We start from the raw sequence: 21,946 nt of genomic DNA, 5'->3' as shown, positions 1-21,946 counted from the left end.
TTTACCGCATTGACCGTGAGACGCGAAGTTGCTCTATCCGCTATGTGACGACTGATATCGAGCTAATTTTGCGACGAGAAAAGCGGTTGGCTTATTCATGCCCTCAAAGCAACTTGCCTGACTCGGTAGATTATCCACTCAAGTGAATTCAACCTTAAAGATCCCAAAAAACAATTAAAAATCTGTCCTTACTTCTTAAAGACAGCAAAATGTTAAAACGGTCACATGCCTTACGGCACTTTTTTTAATTTTAACTTGTCGAATCTCATGACAATATCATGAGAACCGCAAAAGAAAATGCAGAAATAAACGAGAAAAAGAGGAGGAAGACAAATATAGGCACATGGCCTATTGATAGACATTATTAAACAATCTTATCAACAGTTTAAGCATGAAAAAGAAGAAAAGAAAATTTGAATTCAATGCAGAGAAAAATACACTTGCTATGCTTAGGGTTTCTGGAAGCGGTTTTCCAAAAAACGCAAAACCGCACTTTTTGACCCAAAATGCGGTTTTTAAAAAACCGCGGTTTTCGAAAGAAAAAACCGCAGTTTTAGAACTTTTTATGAAAAAGTTTACTTAAATCAACAAAAAGTAAATTTTAAAGATAATTTTTCAAAAAAAAAAAAGTCAAATTTTATATGTCATTGAAAACTTGGAATAAAATTATGCAAACTGGTAAAAGTAACTTAAATTTTAAAAGTCTTTATAAGAAATAATTTTTTAGACTCTTTTATCAAGCAATTTGGACCTGAATCTACATAAAATAGAGGATAATAGAAAATTTAATACTCTTATGCATAAAACTCCAAATTAAAATTTTTTCAAAAAATTTCATACATTTGTATGTAAATTGAAAACCGCAAAAAACCGCAAAACCGCGGTTTTTGAAATTTTGGAAAACCGCAAAACAGCGGTTTTGAAAAAACGCGGTTTTTCAGAAACCCTAGCTATGCTTAGTCTTAAAAGTATATTTATCAATTCTTATTCTTATTCTCGTCTCCCACTCTTCATTCCATTCAATCCCACTTCATCTTCATTGCTTTTACAAACAAGATGAGCGAATGTTATTCAAGTATGAAAAAGAGATTTTTTTAAATAAGAAATAAGTTTAATGGCATCATCAGGCTTTCGAAATAGGCGAGAAATCATGACTAAGACAAAATCGATTGTAATAAGTGTAAAAATAACTTACAAGTGGTTCATGAATTAAAGCCATAAAAAGTAATAATAATCACTATAATTGGAACTATACTGACGGCGGTTTGGATTTTGTTAGAATCGTTGGGAATGAGAGTTTGAATGATGAGCTTGTGGAATGAATATCGAATTTAAAGAATGAATTTCGAACTTCTAAGAATGTATTTCGAATTGGAGGGATGCATTTTGAATTTTGGGAATGAATTTCGTGCTTTAGGAATGAATTTCGAATTTCAGGAATGAATTTCAAATTTTAGAAATGAATTTCGAATTTTAGGAATGAATTTCGAATTTAAAGAATGAATTTCGAACTTTAGAATTGAACTTCGAATTTTGAGATTTAATTTCGAATTTTTAGAAATGAATTTCGAATTTAAAGAATAAATTTCGAACTTTAGAATTGAACTTCGATTTTTGGGAATTAATTTCGAATTTTTAGAATTGAATTTCGAATTTTGGGATTCAATATGGAATTTTTAGAAATGAATTTCGAATTTAAAGAATGAATTTCGAATTTTAGAAATGAATTCCAAATTTTAGGATTGAATTCCGAATTTTCGAATTCAAATTTTGAATTTCAGGAGTGAATTTCGAATTTTCAAAATGAATTTCGAATTTTAGGATTGAGTTTCGAATTTTAGAAATCAATTTCAAACTTTGAGATAGATCTTCGAATTTAATTTCGAATTTTCGAACGATATTTCGATCGAACTATATAAATCAATTTACATTCTATACATTCTAATTCCAGTAACAACAAAAAGAACAAATAGAAGAAAATAGATCAAAAGAAAATGTGAATAATAATAATATTGACTATGTGCAGCAGTTAGCATAAACTAGACGCTACTAAAAACAAACTAATCAATAATAAATCATAATAATAATAAGATTAATATAAAAAAAAATAAGTAGTTTCAATGTGTGTATCTTGAATGGTGGAATTACATTCCACATCGAATTATTATATAATATGCAGTTAATGACCTTCAATTCACTATTGATGTTCGATATCGTCTTCATATTCTTCTTATTCCTTGTTGCGGTCACGTGTCTAATGTATTATTTGCCACCGTCAAAGATTAAACGTAAATCTCATTTCGATAAACGACGTAGTCAGCAAAGTATAACAGTCGCGAGCAGTAACAGTAGTAAAAGTGTATTATACATAAATGGTGATAACGAGCCAATAGAGAGTTTCACAAAATGTTGCAAATATTGTGAAAAGTGTAAATTAATTTATGAGGAAATTTATAGTGATCGATGTTATGATACAAGATCATCAGCACCGTCAAATTGTAGTTATTTAAAGGCAAAAGAATGTGATATTAAAAATTGTAAAGGACCCATATTTGAAGTGTAAAATGCCTATCCGATGTACAGCAAAGTGAAACTTTTTTTTTAATAATAAAAAACAAAACAACAAAAAAAAAAGAAAATACTCGAAAGAAAGGAACGACATGTCGTATGTGTTGATGCCTAAAGCTCTTTCAGCAACATAACACATCGGTTGGAATATAAATATACACAGTTTAACATATATACATCTATAGTTAGAAAAACAGAGTGAATTTTTGACAATTTTGCCGTAAAAGTGTACTATATAAATGGGTATGTGATTTATGCTTTACTTATGAGGGGGAAATCAATGTTGAGTGTTGTTCGATGTATTTTTAAAAAAAAATTTTTATTATTTTAGAATGTGATTTTAAGTTGTGGTCCACAGGTGAGCCCTGTAGGGTTAATTGATGAATTGATTATATGGTTTTTAATTTTTTTGCCATCACTACATGCAATATTTATCCATCACAAATTCGTTAAACATCACTCATGTAAAATTTAATTTAAAGCCATTCTGGCTAATATTAAGTAAATCTCTACTCAAAATGTAAAACCACTTTCATATCAATAAATCAAATCTTATTATTATTTGATGAATTGAGATAAAAATTGTCATTTTTTTAACAAATTTTTTAGACTTTCTCGCTGTAAAAATGTGCCAAAATCAACTTTATCGTCATTTGGCTGTTTATATGGAATTATATCAATGTCGTAGCAGTGGCGTAGCCATACTTCTAAACCCACCATTTACCTCCTCTCCAGAATACTCCTCTTTGCCCTTGCAACTACATTGTGTACTCTGGGTAGGCTTTTGAGTTCAGTTTCCTGAGGAATCTTTTACGAAACTTAGTAGAAACTAAGTTACCGCTGGATCATCTACAGTAGATGTCAGCTGTTTAGCGGCAGCCCCCTTTAGTCCAATCCTTTAGGAAAGCGGTTTAGTCAAAAATCGGCCAAACAATTGTCCCGTTTTCTTCAATAAAGTCTAACCTGGTCTCATCTCTACAAATCTATCTAGAATAGCTCAAATCAGTTAATCGGTCTAAAATCCGGCATCAGACGTGACTATGGCATGGTACGGAGCTTAAACTAAAGCCGGCACTAAGTCAGAGTCTTGGTGGTCTGAGAAAGGACTTTTGATCGATTATTTTTATTCGAATTTCCTTTTAGTATTTTATTTTCAACAAATTAAGAATTCTAGGCTAAATTCAGGTTAACAGGATTTTTGTTTTGTCTGCCAATTACGATTCTAGTTCCCACTCTGGACTAAAATCTCAGACTAAACTTTATTATAACAAAACAAAATGATTCAAGAATCTCTTAATTCTAAGAATTTCACCCTTACCTTTTAAATATTATCATATTTCACTCAACGTAATCCCCCTTTTACTCTGTGTTTAACGCTCAAATAAAACATTTTTTTTTATGTGTGTCTGTCATCAAATTGTGCTGTTTTTGTTTTTACCAAAAAAACCTCCCCTTAACTCCACATAAAAGTCATAATTTCTCATGTTTCACATGTGTGTCATACTTTTATGTTGTTAAATTTTCTTCTCCGTCAGCTTTAATGTGATATGTAGAGATGAAAAATACTTGTTAACTTACAAATGTCGACAGAAATGGAATCAAATATGTTTTGATGTAGAATTTTTAATTTTTGAATTTCCAATGTTACACATTTCTCTATGGAATGAATACATACCGTAATTAAAAGTTCTCGATCTCATTTTTTTAAGTGCCTGACACGACTCGTATGAGAGATAAATGTTTTCATCATGCTCTCGCTATTTTCATGATGGGAATAGTCAACAGAATAATTTTTTATTTGCAATTTTAAGTGAGATTTTAGATAATTTTTTAAAGGAAATTGTATGGGAATTTTGTGATGGATTGTTGGTAAGCAGCGAAAAAGCGGGAATGGTCTAGTTGGTTAGGCAGTCGGGCAGTCGACTCAGAAGTCTCAGGTTCGATCCTAGGAAAATTCTACTTGAATTTAGGTGCTTTTTGGCTGTTCTAGTGGCTCTAACTTGGTTTTTGTTATTCGTTGCACAAGTTGTGGTCAGGTACGTTGCATTGGTATATCTTGGATCATGCAACATGGGAAGTGGAGGGTGTTTGACTCCAGACAATCTGGAATATGCTCCTGCCCACATTTCAGGGCTTATAGAACATGAGTTGAGCCTTAAAAGATCTGTGGTTGAGCAATTGCCATTTATGTCGCTCGGGAATGATATACAGCAGAGAAACCAACCCCTGCCAAAAACTCTCATCTTCCTCAATAAGTAATACTTCCCAGAACTCATCAATAAATCCACAACCGTCTACACATCTCCCAATAATCCTTTTCAAAACAGCTATAAAAAGTCCATTCAAACGAGTACAAATTTCCCTTCAATCGAATTGCATAAACAAATAGAACCTGACAATAAAAATCGCTTTCGTACACGTTTTTTAATCGTATTATGTGATTTGCATGCAACCCTTTATTTTGTTTACATGAAATTCGATTTGCAATGTCGAAAAAAAAAAATACTTTGCAGAAGCCATCCACATGTTTTCGTTGCTTGAAGAGCGATTTTTCAATGTTTATGAATTGGTTTACAATGAGAATTTATTTTTATCATTGAGATTTTGAGCGGATTGGGGATAAGGACGATTGAATTAAGAGTTTGTTGCATTTAAATTTGAATTTGTGGATTTTTATGAGTAACAAATAGGGAATTTGTAGACAAATTTAAATTGTCTATGCTCCAGTTTGAATATGTTGTAGTTTGAATACACTGGTCGTGGGTTCGAAACTCATCAGATCAGTTGGTTGATATCCAAGCGATTCGATGGGATTCTACAAGTAGGTAAGGGCCGAAGACACTAGAATCCAGATCTGCAGTAGGCCCAAGATAAAGCAAAAACTCAGTGCTGATTCCTTTTCACATCTACAATAATTCAGCTCATCCTTTCATACCTTTCAATTCAGTAATCATATTCCATATTTACATTCTTGCTCATATACCAAAACTCAAACCCGTTTAAAGCTAATTTAATAAAAAAAGGAGAATCTTCAATGCGATTTAATTCACGCGAGTCTATAATTTCGCAGCATGAAGGCACAAAAATAAAAAAATTCCTCGCCTTCTTCTCTTTCTCTAATTTAATAATTTTTTTTTCCCTTTACGTTCGCGGTTTACGTTGAAATGATAACGATGTTAATGTGTTCCTAAATGAATTTAACCGAGAGAAAATATTACACAAAAAAACGAGAGGCTTTGAGGCTGCTTTTCCATTCCGAGGGAAAGGAAAAGAAAAATATTTGCAAAAATTATTAAATCACACAAAGTCTGGTAGCATTAATTGAATAAATTTTTTTATGAATGGTTATTATTATCGTATTGAGTCACAGAAATAGGAAAAGAGAAAGAAATATGATTAATTTTATTCAATTTGTGCTGAGCTTTGAGTCAATTTATGTGTTGTGCCTCCAGAGAATCGAAACTAATTGTTCGATATGGCATTGGCTCGTGTCAGTTATTGATCGACTAAAATTCAACTTGTGGCTTTTATGGTGATTTTCTCATGTGGTAAATACCGAAAATAATTTAAGGGAAAATTTGTGATTTTTTGGGGGAAATTTTTATTGGTTTTTTGGGGTGAATCATAAATTACAACGGTTTTAACGGTTTTGTAAGTTTCGAAATTTATTGGATATTAAATTTCAAATTACAACAGGTTTGAAAATTTCAATTTTTAACGGATTTAAAAAATTTAAATTTTAAGATTTTTAAATTTCAATTTTTAAAGGTTTTTTGAATTTTGAATTTTATCAGCTTTGGAAATCTCAAATTTTACGGGTTTTTTAAATTTCAAATTCTAACAATTTTGATAATTTCAAATTTTAATGGTTAAAAAATCAAATTTCAACGGTTTCGTAAATTTCAAAGAGTTTGCAAATTCAAAATTTCAATTATTTTGTAAATTTCAAATTTTAATGGTTGTGTAGAACTTAAATTTTAACGGTTTTGTAGATTTCAAATTTTAACAGTTTTGTAAATTTTAATTTTTAACAGTTTTGTAGAATTCAAATTTTAACGGTTTTGTAAAATTCGAATTTCAAAAATTTCTAAATCAAAATTTTGTCAATCATTCCTTAATTTGTTCCTTTTTCCAAAGCTCCAAGAAAGCAAGCTCAACTTATCAAGGTTTTATTGATCAAAATCATAATCCAGCTGCGACGAAGAATTTCTCCAATGATTGATGAGATTGTAACGAAGCAGCTTTGGTTGTATTTTAAGCACACACAAAAAAAGAAAAAAAAAGAAAATAAATAAACACCTCGAGTCATGATCAGCTTAGACTTTTAGACTTGCTAAGCTTTATGGAATGTAATATTCAAGAAAATTATAAATTATTGAATTGGAAATATGTCTAATAACATAATAAAGACATAATTCATCTCTATTATTGATGTAGATTAAGATATTTATACGGGAAAATTTATCATTAATTTATTATGATTAATAATTGTGGAACTAAACTTTCCTTGATAAAATGCAATGCTTTTAATGATTTATTAAGGAATAATTACTGGGATATATTTTAATAGCTCTTTTGATAACTTAATGATGATTTAATTAATTTTTAATTACTTTATAAATTCTATGGAGATAGTTTGGACAGTTTTGTGTTAAGTTTTCATTGAATGAGGGTTAAATGGTCGATTGTGGCTTGACATTGTCTCTATTGTTAAATTGTTAGGATTTTTTAAAGTAATAAATTGAGTTTAAATTTGAAATTTTTGAATTTTTTTCAATTTTTAACGGTTTTAGAAAATATGAATTTTTAATGCTTTTCAAAAGCTCAAATTTTTATTGCTTTTCAAATATTTGAATTTTTAAAAGATTCGAAAATTTTGAATTTTTAACGATTTTCAGAAATTTTGAATTATTCAAGAATTTGAAAACTTTGAATTTTTAAAGGTTTTGAAAGTTTAGAATTTTTAATATACTTAAAAATTTTGAATTTTATCGATTTTCAAAGATTTGAATTTTTAACGTTTTTAAAATTATGAATTTTTAATGTTTTTCAAAAGTTATGAATTTATAAAGGTCTTGAAAATTTTGAATTTTTAACGGACTTAAAAATTTTGAATTTCTAACGATTTTTTAAAAAATTTAAGTTTTTAACAATTTTAAAAATTTGGAACTTTTAAAGAATTTGAAAATTTTGAATTTTTAACGGCTTTGAAATTTTGAATTTTTTATGATTTTTAAAAATTTTAATTTCTGTCAATTTTTAACTTTTTTGAATTTTTGAACGGTTTTTAAAAGTTTTTTGAGTTTTAAAAAATTTTATTTTTATCCGTTTTTAAAAATTTGAACAGTTCATAATTTTGTATCTAATCTTAAATAATTTTACGAATTTCTTAAAAGACTTTTGAGACTATCCCCCCTGGTAACTGTCCAATGAACAAGAAAAAGCTCCTTAAAAATAATAAACCAATATTATTCTTAGAATCCCTCTCTTCAATGCTCAATTCTGAGCTTTAACCACCAAAAATCAATCAAAAAACACAAATTCCGCAAAATTCTATATCAATTTTCCAAGTCATTTATTGATTAATAATCATCATATTATATTTATTAACCATGGTTATGTCCAAATAAATTGAAAAAAAATTCGTAAATTCCATTTTCATTATTAAATTTTCCTCAAGTTTTTCTCTTTCTCAATTTTTGTGCCTTAGTCTTATTGAAAGCAGCTTTCATCATTTCCATCTCCCCCTCAAATCATCCATTTCACTTACATTTTATTGCTTATGAGCATTATATCGAGTAAAAATGTTGATGGCACGTAAAGTAACTTGCAGCATTATTTGTCGATATATACCATCCAATACGCACTTACACACACACACACGCACGCGCATTATGCCTCGTTTTCATATAAATTTCATGAGTCATTTGCGGTAGGTTGATGGTCTCTTAAGCCTATAGCTAGAAAAAAATAGGAAGGAAAATGATGACTAAGAAAATGAAGCTTTATGCTTTCTTAGAAGTCAATGAAAGTGACGCATTTTGTATGTGGAACCAGTTCGAGGAAGGAAAGATTAGAAGGATTATGTTTAGTTGAATGGCATCTAAATCTTGTGGAAATTGTCCTTAAGCATTTGTTTATGGTATTCGGAAAGGAAATTAATGACGATTTATTTTGGTACTTGATATAGATTTATTGTAGACAATCAATTATTTGTTGATTGATTTAGGATAAATTTGGATTTTAACGGTCGTTTAAGTTTTGAATTATTTGATTGAAGACAACTTCAGGTCAACAAACTCTGGATTTTGAGCAAAATCAACCAACTTCAAATGTGAATAAGCTCATAATTTTAACTGTAAAGGACATTTTAATTTTGAATCCTTCAATTGAAGCCAACTTCAAGTGAGAAAAATTAAAATTTTGATTTTATTGGTCTTTTTAATTTTGAATTCTATGATAAAGGCCAACTTCAAGTGAACGAGCTCAAGATTTTGATTTTACCGGAAATTTTGATTTTGAATTCTTTGATTGAAGCCAACTTCAAGAGAATAAACTAAGAATTTTGAATTTAACGGTCATTTTAATTTTGAATTTTTTTATTGAAGTCAACTTCAAGTGAACAAACTAAGAATTTTTATTTTAACGATCTTTTCAATTTTGAAATTTCGATTTAGAGCCAACTTCAAATAAAGAACATTAGAATTTGGATTTTAACGTTCATTTTAGGTTTGATTTTTTTTTTTGATGAAAACCAACTTTCAGTGGCAAAGATATTCAAATTTAAAATGACCGTTGAGTAGAAAATCATCCATTTTAACTGAATTCTTGACAAATCTCATCTTCAAAAAGTCATTTAATCTCAAAAATGTCTCAAACTTAAAGCACAAAAGCTTTAAAAAGACCGATTATTGCTATCCATTCATCATCCCCATTCAATGTCAATGACCTCATCACCATCACCATCCACCGAACAAATAATGAAGTTTAAACAATTCATGCTTAATGACTAATTAACAATCCAATAGACTTACAGACACAATCCACACATAAACGCCATTTTTTTCTACATTCTCCATCATGCAGCACAATGTAAGGAAGGAAAAAGGAGACCATAAGACTAAAGAATAATTATGAGAAATTAATCTATTTTCCTACAATGTTATTCTTGCACTACCCACAAAATTTATCCTCATTGCCTGAATGTAATTGCAAAATCTCCAACTATATACATTGTGTGGGCTTGATTATTTTCCTATTGCTCACATTCAGATTACTTCGATAACTTTTTTCTACTTCTTCATACTCTCGAACAGAACAGCATGAAGATGAACATGTGAGATGATTTTGTATGCGAAGTAGCAATTGTTATTGCTGATTAGATACTCTCTATGTGTCTATTCAATTGAAGTGCGAAAGCTTCTCATGTTCAAACACTTCAGTTACTGGATGTGGATGGATGGGGATGGGGGGATATAAATTGAATTGAGATATCTGACGTCACTTTTCAATCTTATTTTTTACTTACTTCCATTTCTATCAGCTTATGTAATGTCCAACTTAGTGATTACTTTTGTAAATTAACTTTCTTATGCTGTTCATTTGTCTTATTGGATTTGAGGTTGTATTCAGAGGCATTTTGTGATGCAATTTGAAATATTCTTGACCGTTATAATTTGAATTGATTTTAACTGTTATAATTTGAATTGTCTTTTGACTGTTATAATTTGAATTGTCTATAACTAATTTAATTTGAATAGTCTTCAACTGTTATAATTTAAATTCACTTTGAATAAAATTTGAATTGTCTTCGACTGTTATAATTTGAATTGTCTTTGACTGTTATAATTTGGATTGTCTTTAACTGTTATAATTTGAATTGTCTTTAACTGTTATAATTTGAATTGTCCTTGACTGTTATAATTTGAATTGTCTATAACTGATATAATTTGAATAGGCTTCAACTGTTATAATTTAAGTTCACTTTGAATAAAATTTGAATTGTCTTCGACTGTTATAATTTGAATTGAAATTAACTGTTTTAATTTGAATTATTTTTAATTGTTATAATTTGAATTTATTTCGTCCGTTAAAATTCAAATTATTTTTGACCGTTATTTTCCAAAATTTAATATCCTCTTCAATTAATCAACCATCATCTCTCATTTTGCGCAATACATCCAACAAACATTCCAACTTATATTTTACTCAAACGATGTAAAGCTTAACAGAAGATTCATTTCACATCTAGGAATATGCTTTAAAGCAAGATAAAAAAAAACGAGGAAGAAGAAAACTTTTTCCATAAACTTCATTGAAAATCTCTTCCAGATTTTCTGTCTGTATTTCACCTCAAGGATGGAATGAATGAATGAATGAAAAAAAAGAGAAGATTGTTTACAAAATAATGCACAGCAGCAACAACAGCTACGTTAATAATGAAAAAAAATTCTTTCCTATTTCATTTCCCTGTATACTCAAACACAAAATAGACACAGGAGGAAAAAAAAGCAGGAAGAAAAGTAGGTAAATGAAAAAGCGATGACAAAGATAATAACAAAAAGTTCCCCTTTTTTGTTTCATTTCATTCAAAAAAGGAGATGATAAAGCATGGGAATGAATGTTAAACAAGTTTAAGAAGGAAGACTAAAAATCATAAATATGATTGACTTAACGCATCCTTGGAGAGAAGCTTGAATAGAAAATGAATGAAAAGGGAAGTTTGCATGAATAGTGAATTCCGACAATGTTAAGGGAAATGCTGAATATAAAGTAGATGAATAGTCAAAGCTATGAATGAATATTCACCTTCTAAAGAGTTTGGTATGCACGGAATGTATGCATATTTCTTACATATTAATTGAGGTATAGATGCATATGCAGAAGTTCGTTCACATTCAATCAAGAAGAAGTTGAATTCAATGGTTAAATTGACAGGAATCATGTCTTGTGACTTGAATCTGCTCAAAGGTTTAAGTTCAATTCCTACTCATGTTTTGTGATTTGAATCTGGTCAAAGGTTTAAGTTCGAATCCTCTTCATGTCTTGTGACTTGAATCAGTTCAAATGTTCAAGTTCGAATCCTACTTCATCCAAATTCCAATTCAAAACTCTTCAATCATTCCACAAAATTCATCCCTAAGTGACCAAACAACAATCACGTGCCACTAACCATAAACACAAAGCCACATTAAAATTTCAATGCAGCCATTCATTACAAACACCCACATTATCCTTTAGTACCTAAAAGTCTATTAAATCACTTCCATAGAAATACTACTAAGAGCTTTCCTAAAGCCACCAATGGAATGACTACATAAATTCTTTATATTAATCTTTTCTTGAGAATGAGATGCTAAAAACAGCAAAACAACCCACGATGACTTCTCTTTAGCCATTTTTATTTTTAGGATATAAACGTCGAATCCCATTGACAATATTCTTTTACGTCTTGATTATTTTTAGACAAAATTTCGATGGATTTTGGAGAGTCATTGAGACATGGTTAAAGGGAATTGATGATGTTGTTAAGTAGGATAAGGAGGTCTGACTGTGTGGTAAAGCTGATTATTCTGGATAAATTATGTTGTTATCTTTTCTGGATTTTCCACTTTGTCATACTGAATATACCACTAAAGTACTCGAATATTGTCGTTGAAGTATCATTACTCGGTACCGTACTGTTGATCTGGCAGAAAAGTATAATTTCGAATAACGGACCGTGAGTAGGATTCGAACTCATGTTCTATGATTACCAGTCGTATGTTTTTACCACTGAGCTTTCGGGAGTTATTCGACTATATGGTAAAGTCATATATAAGTGCAAAGCAGTTAAGTGCCTTGCTGGTCAAATAGGTAAGGCGCTTGGCTCAAATTTGGTATGGTAATTCGAAGGTCGTCGGTTCAAATCCAGCCATTTCCAAATTTGATCTTTTTCGGAAGTTTAGATACTTCGACTGCTTAATGTACGAGATCAAGCCTAATTTGAAACTCGAACTTCCTTCCTTGACGATGGTGCACAAGGGCCTATTGCCGCATTTGGATTTCGTTGAAAGCTATTTCTGTCTTAAGACAACTTCTGTCAATTTCTAATTCTTAGCACTTTTGCATCGTCGCTCACACAGTAATGCTATGAGCTCTTGGACATAGAGCCTTTATTCTTGCTCTGATTTACTGCGCCATCAAGCAAACTATTATGTAAACCAACTTGAATTCCCTCAATAATCTCACCGTTATTTCATTCCCATCCACATCCACGTAACAACAGCTATAAACTAAATAATATTTATGTAAATCAACTAAACATATAAATCATATCCGAATGCCACTTATCATCCCAATACTATCAGTCAATAAATTCAATACGTTTCACATTAGCCCAACAAAGGAATTGATAGGAAATGAGGATAGTTGTGACTTTTTTTATATCATAAATTTCCATATCGTTTTGATCTTCCATCATCTATAAATGTGCAACATCTGTTTTGCACATCATATAATTTTGCTTTAAGAGATGACTATTGTGGATACAATTGGAGATGCATGCAGACATTCAAATGTGAAAATCATGTTGAGTTATATTCACTTTTTTGGCTCGGTCTGGGAGTTTGAAGCAGAGTTGCAAAACAGGTGCCTGTGACAGGCGAAAACAGTACAAATTCTTGAAAATTTGTGAGGTTTTGCAAAAAAAAACTATATAAATTATCAAGAATTTGTACGGTTTTTGCCTGTTTTGCAACTCTGGTTGGAAGTTGTCTTATTCAAATTAAACTTTAGAACTTGTTAAGGATAAAGTTCATGTCATGACTGAGACTTCAATTTATATGCTGTTTACCACAGATTGTTTCATTTATAACTACAAAAACATTAAGATTGAAAATTTTACTTTTTTGGCACAGCTGAACTTAAGGCACTGAATGGCTACATACTTGTTCATAAGTACAACTTCGACTCTTTGTTTTTAATCTGAATTTGACATTTCCATTAGTTTCCAACAAGATTTATTCGCCGAATGATGAGGAAAAAATTGAAGGACCGAAGTAAAAATCCAATTGGTCAATTTATTAGGAGTAGATGAAGAAACATGACAGGAGATTGATAATTGAATGAGGAAAAAAGAAATCCGTCTTGCAATTGTCTTGTCATAAACATAAAGAAATAATCCACAGTTGGTTACATTGTAGCAAAATTAATGATGGAGATGAGAAAAATCCTTGAAAATTGAGGTGGGAATTTGAACTTTTTGATTTTTTTCGAGTGACTTGATTGATGTTGAGCTCTTGGGGATTCTTTTTTTGGATTTGAAATGTTTGAGAGGTATTTGGTTTATTTTGTGGGAATTATTGTTGGTAGAGATTAAGGTAATGCAGATGGTGAAGAGGATTTATGGACTTAAGGAAATGACTGGTATATTCAGGAGCGTAGCCAAGGGAAGGGTGCTTTTGGGGACTTGATCTATATCCATTTAGGATCAAAGGTACAATTTTCAGATCTCAGTTTCGAATAAATGTTGGATTTTATTTCAATCTTAGCATAAAGTGGCACTTTCAGGTCCGATCTATTAATATTCTCAAGTTTCTGACCATTTTCTCAATCAAACAATTGCTTAAATATTCAATTATGTCTTAAATTTCGGTATTTAAGCAGTCTAAGGATCTAAACTGATGGATAAGTACAAATTTGAAATTGGTTGGATTCGAACTGTCGACTTTCTAGCTATAATACCAAATTTGAGCCTAAAACTTGATTTATTACTCTACAAAGACATTTAACAGCTTAAGTTTCGAGGTTACAACCTTAAATTATACTCTAAATCAGACCTTGAGACTGGATTTAATCAGAATACACACCAGAGTTATACCACACTCAAAAAAACACCAAGCGACCAACCACTGGTGTTAAAAAAGATGTTATGATCGATCACTGTCAATTAACACATAAATTCACGCTTCTAGCCATCAAATTAATACCAAACACCGTCCATAGTAGTTAATATTGCATATTCAAATTCAAAATATTAAAAGATCTTCATTAAAAATTTTAAAAACCCAAATCTACAACCAGGAAGTATATTTTTCAAAGCATGCCACAGACATCATTCAAATTCCCATCAAAAACTGTATCGAATTTAATTCAAAGATTCTTTAAATCAGCTATAATAATACAGCATGCGGATGTTTCAATCAAAAAAATAAAAACTTCATCTCATATTCTATTAAAACTGACAATAAAGAAGAATGTGCTTTAATGTGTTCAGCAAACTCGATCTTAATAATTAGATTAAATATAATTGATACTTTTTGTATCATCAATCCACAAAACCGCGTCAGGTTCGTCAATATCTGTCGCACCTAGTGATGTGAAACATGTCAAGATAAATATCATCATAAAATACTGAATTTCAATTTAATATATTTGTGCTGAATACAAGCAAAGTGATGATATATTTTGAGTTCATAAATTTCATTTTTTGTTGCCGCTGTTTCCGCAGCATTGATGATCGAAATATGAGAAGAATTTACCGAAATTTATTTCACACGCCTTTATGAGTTTTATTTTTATGTCAAATATTGTTCATTTCAATTTCAATTATCATAATTTTCTCTTCATATAATATATAACGTATCGATTCCACTTGAATATATCAATATTGGCTCTACATGTGGGAATAAAAAGAACAAAAAAAATATACATAAACGAATTGATAATGATTTATTAATTTCCCTGATACTCGTAAATGACGTTTTACATTTTCATATTTTTGTTGTGTTGAATTTATTGTATTATTAGATTCCAACAAATGATTTATTTTTGGATAGAAATGAGCAGATTGGATGTAAAAAATCGATTGAATCATGGGATGCCCGATTGGCACAAGTATTTTATGGCGGCCACATGGCATTTAAGTGACAATTTTCACGTTAACTGCCATAATCCATATGGCATCTAATTGGGTGCCTATATTATTTTGTGCCCATCGTAATGAGAATAATTCTGACAGGTATAATGTATTTTTTTAAGAATTTGGGGATTCAGTCATAAATGATGTCTAATTCAGGAACATATTTCTCCGGTGGAAGAATGGTAGTACCATAATGTTGTACGGTAGTATGGTACTGCACGGTGCATGTATACCAATTTGCCATACCAGGTGTACCACTGTACCGTAGCAGTAGTGTACCAATACCGTACCATGCAGTAGCATATCGTGCTGTACCTAACTATACCATTAATGAAGAAGTCACCCCCAGAAATCAAAGTGACCCACCAAACCCCTCCTCTATAATGCGCTCCTACTCCTCTCGTTTCCTATGTAGATAGCGTCCCTAACCAAAGCTCGAATATTAAATAGAGTCGAGTCGACTTTTCAAGCGACTTCGACCTCTGTCCTTAGCATGCAACACGCCACCTCAATCTTTTCCATTTTAAATCAAGATAAATATTCATAAAAGCAATAATTCACCTATAAATCATTAAATCCCCCGTTCCTCAATCCCATCCTTAAAAAAAAACTCAATCTCAAAATACTTTATCTAAAAAAAAATCTCATTTTATGATTTGCGTCGTGAATTCTTCCATAAAAATGTCCATTTTAAAGTCTCGAAAATAAGCCACTCGTCATCAAAAAAAGCAAAAAAATTCTATTCGAAGGCATTCCATACACCTTTATGTGGACGAGGAATATTTCTTCATAAAATTATTTTATGGTCTATTTCGAGACGAATGAGAGGAGGAAGAAGGAAAAAAAAATCTTTTTCGGAACTTGAACAAAAGCGGTTGAGGGAAAATCGATAACTCTAAAAAACAAATAAATCCTTCATAAATTCTTGTGTACTTCTTACTTTAATTCTTCCTTGTTATTTTGTGAAATGCTTCAATGTGGGGGTTATTTGGGGGTTATGGAGCTGTTTAGGGGGTTTATTGGGGTTTAGTCTCTTTAAGAATGGCTAACAAGTTGAGAACCTTGAATGTTTAAGGTGTAGAAGAGACGATAAATCCGATGACAGGTCGGTGTGACTTTGATCGATGGCAGGATTCGATGAAATCCAGAGTCACGAAGATTTGAGGCTGGATTCAATAAAATACAGAGTCACGCCATCATAAGACAGGATTTACACCTCTTTTACATGATTTGCCTTCCGGGTAAGCTGTTGATAGTGATAGTATTGCACATATTGACTTTGGCAATTAACCTGATCAATACAGTTAGAGTAGTTGCCGTCAAAGGCAGGTCATGGCAGCTGACCTTGCTGTATCATGAACCACAATTGATCTGAACAGCCACAAAAGTGAGCAACATGCCAGAAAACCCGAATATATGCACAAATTCGAAAATCATTGCAATTTTATGGACAACTCTGACAAAACATGCAATTTAGAGCAATAAAGGTTGACATTGACCTTCCATCCACATTCCAAAACATTCAAATGACGCCCAGGAATGCTTTTTGTGTTTAGAAATATTTTCCAATTTACATCTTGAAGTGTAAAAGAAATTTTTCTCAATTCTTTTGTAATAACAATAAATTACAATTGCGTTCATGAACTTCATACCAAGAAATTGTATACAGCCATGATGAATTTCATACTTTTACTTTACTTTTTTTGCTATTCATTACTTATATTTTATTTCGATCATAAATTCGTAAGGAGAGTCGTAAATGTTCCTTTAAACGAGCCGTGGACAGTAAAAGAAATGCGAATATATATTTTTATATCTATAAATTTAAGAGCTTTCGGGGAAAGGAAGGAAAGGGAAAAAAATCTTATCATTATATCACGACCGTAATTCAATTGTGATAACATATGTATGATATCTTTATTTTTTGTGAAAATAAGACATGAGAGTGCACAACATTACATGATAATGTATTGACGACTGGAACTGTTGCGTTAAGATAAATATTTATTATGTTTGTAGTAATTCGTGCGAAAATGTTCAATTTATTGTGAGTGGGGTTGGGGGGAGATAAATGAAGAATTGATGACCATCTGGATGGTTTTTGGCTGGGAAAGGATGAACAAAATACAAGAAATTGCTTGAATGTGATGATTTTTAAAATTTGCAGAATTATATGGTTATTGCAATGTTCCTAATCAAAATGTGTGTGTCACAAGTACACAAACCAAGTAAGGGTGACCACGAACAGCGAAAAAGCACCCAAAATCGACTAGTCTTTCACTGTGATCGAACCCGGCATGTTAGGGTCGATAGCCCGACACTCTAAACACTAATTCACTGCCTTAATTAATCAAACTTAGCTAAAAGCGAGAAAAAGCCCGAATACTGCTTTGCCTTCACCGGAAGAAGAGCAGAGCTAACGTTAGAAGTCGACACATGACTTACTTACTTATTGGAACCATGCTCCGGCTTGAGATAGATTATTATAAAAGAATGGAACCAGCTTAGATTATTATAAAATGCCTTCCATCTGACTCTATTGCTGGCCCCATCACAAATCTTGTACTGACACCGACACTTGACAATCGCTGCTAATTCATGACCTAACCCAAAAAGTGTCAATTCGGGATGAATTTGGTTACCTTCGAATTGCCATTTTGAATCCGAGTCAAGGGTCTCGCTGATAAATTTACAGAGGCTAACTGCTTAATTTAAAATGCATTCATTACTTAATCATGGCTTAGAGGCTGTTCATAGCAAACAACCATCAAAAATTGAGAGTTTTGACTCATTTTCCTATATATCTGATCATACCTTAACATAAAGACTATAGCACAAAATTACCCCCAAAAAACTCCTTTCCTTAACAAAACATAAGATGAATGATTCGGAAACGACCGAATTAATTGAGCATAATCTATTATTTCCGGATATTCCATAGCCACTTATTGATTCATCCTAAAATTCTCCTCAAAATCTAATCTAATAAAGATATTTGATGAATTATTAGCATCCTCACTTCCATCCTTCCATCAATATAAAGATTAAGGTGTAAAATTCCTTAATGACTTAATGATAAAAGACGTACAATGGAGCAACCAAAAATATCCCTAAATGCTCTTGGCATCACCTGCTTTTGACAACGAGCTGCGATTTCTTTTTTAGTTTCTCTTAAGAAAAGTACTTAAAAAGTCGTTTGGTCATAAAAGAAAAGCGGAAAAAGTTTTTCACCCAAAAGGAACTTCTTAACATTTGATTCTTTTTTTTGTGTACATCACACAGCACGAATGAACTTCCATTGTCCATGAAAATTGGCGTTTAAATAAATTTTTGTAGGGTCAGTAATGAACAATGCTATCACATCATTCATTGATTTGAGATCGAGGGGTTATGATGGAAATGAAGAAAGGATCTTTTGACTTTTGTGAGAGAGCTAAGAATTTTGGAAAGTGATGTGGAAGCTGATGTTTGGGCTGATTTTCATCTGGCTTTCTGACAGTGCAAAGCTAAAGCTTTGTGACAAAATTCGAATTTTTAAAAACCGTTAAAATTTGAATTTTTGACAATCTTTAAATTTCAAAATTTTGAAATCTGCAAATTTGCAATCTGGAACCTTTAAAATTGGTAAAATTGAAAATTTCAAAAAGCTTCAATTTTAAAAAATTTAAAATAGTAAAAATTTAAATTTTTGAAATTCGTAAAAATTCAAATAATTCAAAACCGTTAAATTTCAGAATTTTGACGTCCGGAAAGATTCAAAATTTGGAATTTAAAGAACTGTTCAAACCATTTAAAATCCTAAATTTGAAAACTGTTAAAATTCAAAATTTGAAAGCCGGTAAAATTTAAAATTTTGAAAACGGTTAAAATTTAAATTTTTTAAATATGTTAAATTTCAACTTTCTTAAAAGCCGTTAAAAAAATTTGAAAATCGTCTGAAATTCTCAACTAATTGAACATAAATGCCTCATATTATGCATTCATCCTCTCAACGTCATCCTTACTTGCCCTGACATGCCTTATGTAAAAGTTCATTCAATATCACTTCTGCCATTCACTTCTGTTTCCTTTCTTTTTTTCTTTTCTTTTTCAACAAATAATCATTTGTTCTGTAACAGAAAATAAAAATGTCTGTTGTTGCTTCCTTCACTTACTGAGTTTTGTTTTGCATAACAGGAGGCACAAAACAAGATTTTTTCATACTTTTATACAATTAAAATTTAATGTCATTAATCAAAGGCAAAAAAGGACACTAAGTCCCATATTTTTTTCGTTCTTCTTGAGTAATTAAAAAGTTGAGGAGTTTAATTAAAATGCACAGTAATTAATAATTCAAAAGGAAAGTTTTTGAGGATCTTAAAAATTTGTCATATTTTCATGATGATGGGGATGATTGGATTTATCAATCAAGTGGATGGTTCAGCTATTATGTGGAAGTATTAGTTGATTGAATTAGTTAGGGTACAGCTTTAATAAATTCATGAAAATCTTAAAGGAATTTTAAATTTATTTTCAAGAGCTTTCAACTATTTCAAAGTGAAAATTAGCATAATAAACTCTTTAAAGCTTAAAAAGCTATATATTTCCATTTAATAAAAAGGACGAGACTTGTGTTGCTCAAAATAATGAAAAATGTTAACCATAAAGAATTCTTTTCTTGAGAAAAAAATGAAATTAATTAAGAAACTGAGCATGAAAAGGCATTTGGAAGTTTTATTAAGTTCATTGCTTCAAAGGAAAAATGTCTAGAATGAAATTGATCAATTATGTGGGATTGGTGGGGCATTTTTTTCTCGAAAAGTATGTACTTGCTTAATTTTAAAATTTATAATTTGAAAATTTAACGGTTAAAATATTTTTGAAAAATTAACGGTCAAAAAAAATTTGAAATTTTAATTGTAAAAAATGATTGGAAAAATTAGGATTTTGGACGTTCGCATTCCAATCCCAGACATATCCCGGACACCCAGTACTTAACACCATAGCTGCCATTTCAAAAAATTCGCCTCAAACTCAAACTTCAAAGAAAATTTCCCACCACCCATCAACATTGTCGGACTTCTCACCACAAAAAAAAAACCAACATAACCTAAAGCACTTGATGTTATTTTTACCATGATTCATTCTGATCAAAAAGTACGGTCAAGTCAATAAAAGAATTTCCACGAAAAATAAACATACAAATGTGGCTGAAGGAACTGTTTACTTCTTTTTTAATGATTTCTCTCTTTTATTCACAATAAATCTGATTTTTTCCCCCTATTAATGAAATCATAATACAGTCAACGATGTAAACATAAATTGAATGCTTATCACTCACCTCATGCTGTCAACCATAGCATAAATCAACATTCGCTTTCCTCATTTGAATGAGAATTCTTTGAAACGATAGAGTGGGGGCTATTTGTTAATGATGTGCTGAATTGTTGGGATACTAGGAAGCATGCCTGGGAGGTAGTAGCTTTTACTTCCTTCCTTCAAGGACAGTTAGTTATTATTGGACTAATTGCATGTCTAGTTCTATCGATGACTGTGTCGTTCTTAGAATTCGACAAATCAGATCATGACGACATTAGTCGGACTTTGAGCTGGGTCTACCACCAGTCAAATGAAAATCTGTCAATTATGATTCATCGTCTTTCATAGACGGCACTTGAAGCTGGGCTTAATTGCTGGTTATCAGTTCAAATCAAGTGCAACACTGTGTATCCATCTTGTTAATCAAACACAGATGTTTAGAAGATACTTGCTAGAAATCTAGAATACACATCATAATTTTGTATATTGGATCATGTGAAGGATTTGAACTTATGTACATCTTGCATTTTTAATTACATGATCCTTTCACTGATTTAACAAGGATATGTTTACTCTATGAATTAATTCTGCTAAAAAGTCATAAAATATTCAGATCTACATTGCAATCTACTGCAATTTAACTTAAATCTTCTGTTAATATTAAGCGTTAAGCTGAGTTTCGAACCCATGATGGCTTACTTACTAACTTATTTCGCTGGCCGTTCAAATCATCTGTGATCCATGGCTTCCCTCAGATGTCGCCTAAAATTGGTTCTATCGCCGGTTTTCTCCTGCCAATTGCCAACCCATGATGGCTTAGTCATGCAATAATTTAGTCCAGAATAGCGAAACCATTATGCCACCGAGCCACTTCGATTCAATATTGACTAAACCAAATATCTATACGTGAAAGCTTCAATTTAGGAAGGAAGCATAACATTAGACATCATTTATATAGACTTAATTCTGACAAATTTAGCAATCGAACGCTTCATTCCGTGGTACTTCAGTCACACCATTTACGACCAACTCCACTCCTCTTGTTTGTTTACAAAATTGCGCTTTTCATCGTCGTTGTTCTTAATTATCTCACAGTTGCAGCCGTGAATGACTGAAAAGAGTTGAGTTGAGTAGAGTAGACACTGAATAGAAATGAAAGATAATTGATGTGTAAAGGGT

At 31.2% G+C, this 21,946-nt stretch overlaps 1 protein-coding gene across 2 annotated transcripts in view; it reads left to right on the top strand.

The window, feature by feature from the left end:
- The window catches only part of LOC139091582 (uncharacterized), a 111,611-nt gene that overhangs the window by 43,911 nt on the left and 45,754 nt on the right, over positions 1-21,946 (top strand). Inside the window, exon 1 of one of the 2 annotated variants that reach the window (XM_070641726.1) lies at positions 2,218-2,811. The exons of the other annotated variant lie outside the window; for it this stretch is intronic. The gene's annotated coding sequence lies outside the window, so the exon portion shown is untranslated. Of the gene's footprint in view, positions 1-2,217; positions 2,812-21,946 lie in introns of those variants that run through there. 2 annotated transcript variants of the gene reach the window in all.

The sequence above is a fragment of the Chironomus tepperi genome, unplaced genomic scaffold (genome assembly GCF_022539635.2).
Source record: "Chironomus tepperi strain 1889 unplaced genomic scaffold, CSIRO-AGI_Ctep_v1 contig_257, whole genome shotgun sequence".
NCBI lineage: Eukaryota > Metazoa > Arthropoda > Insecta > Diptera > Chironomidae > Chironomus > Chironomus tepperi.
The sequence above is the reverse complement of the archived record's forward strand: the minus strand, read 5'-3'. Positions and strand labels throughout refer to the sequence as shown.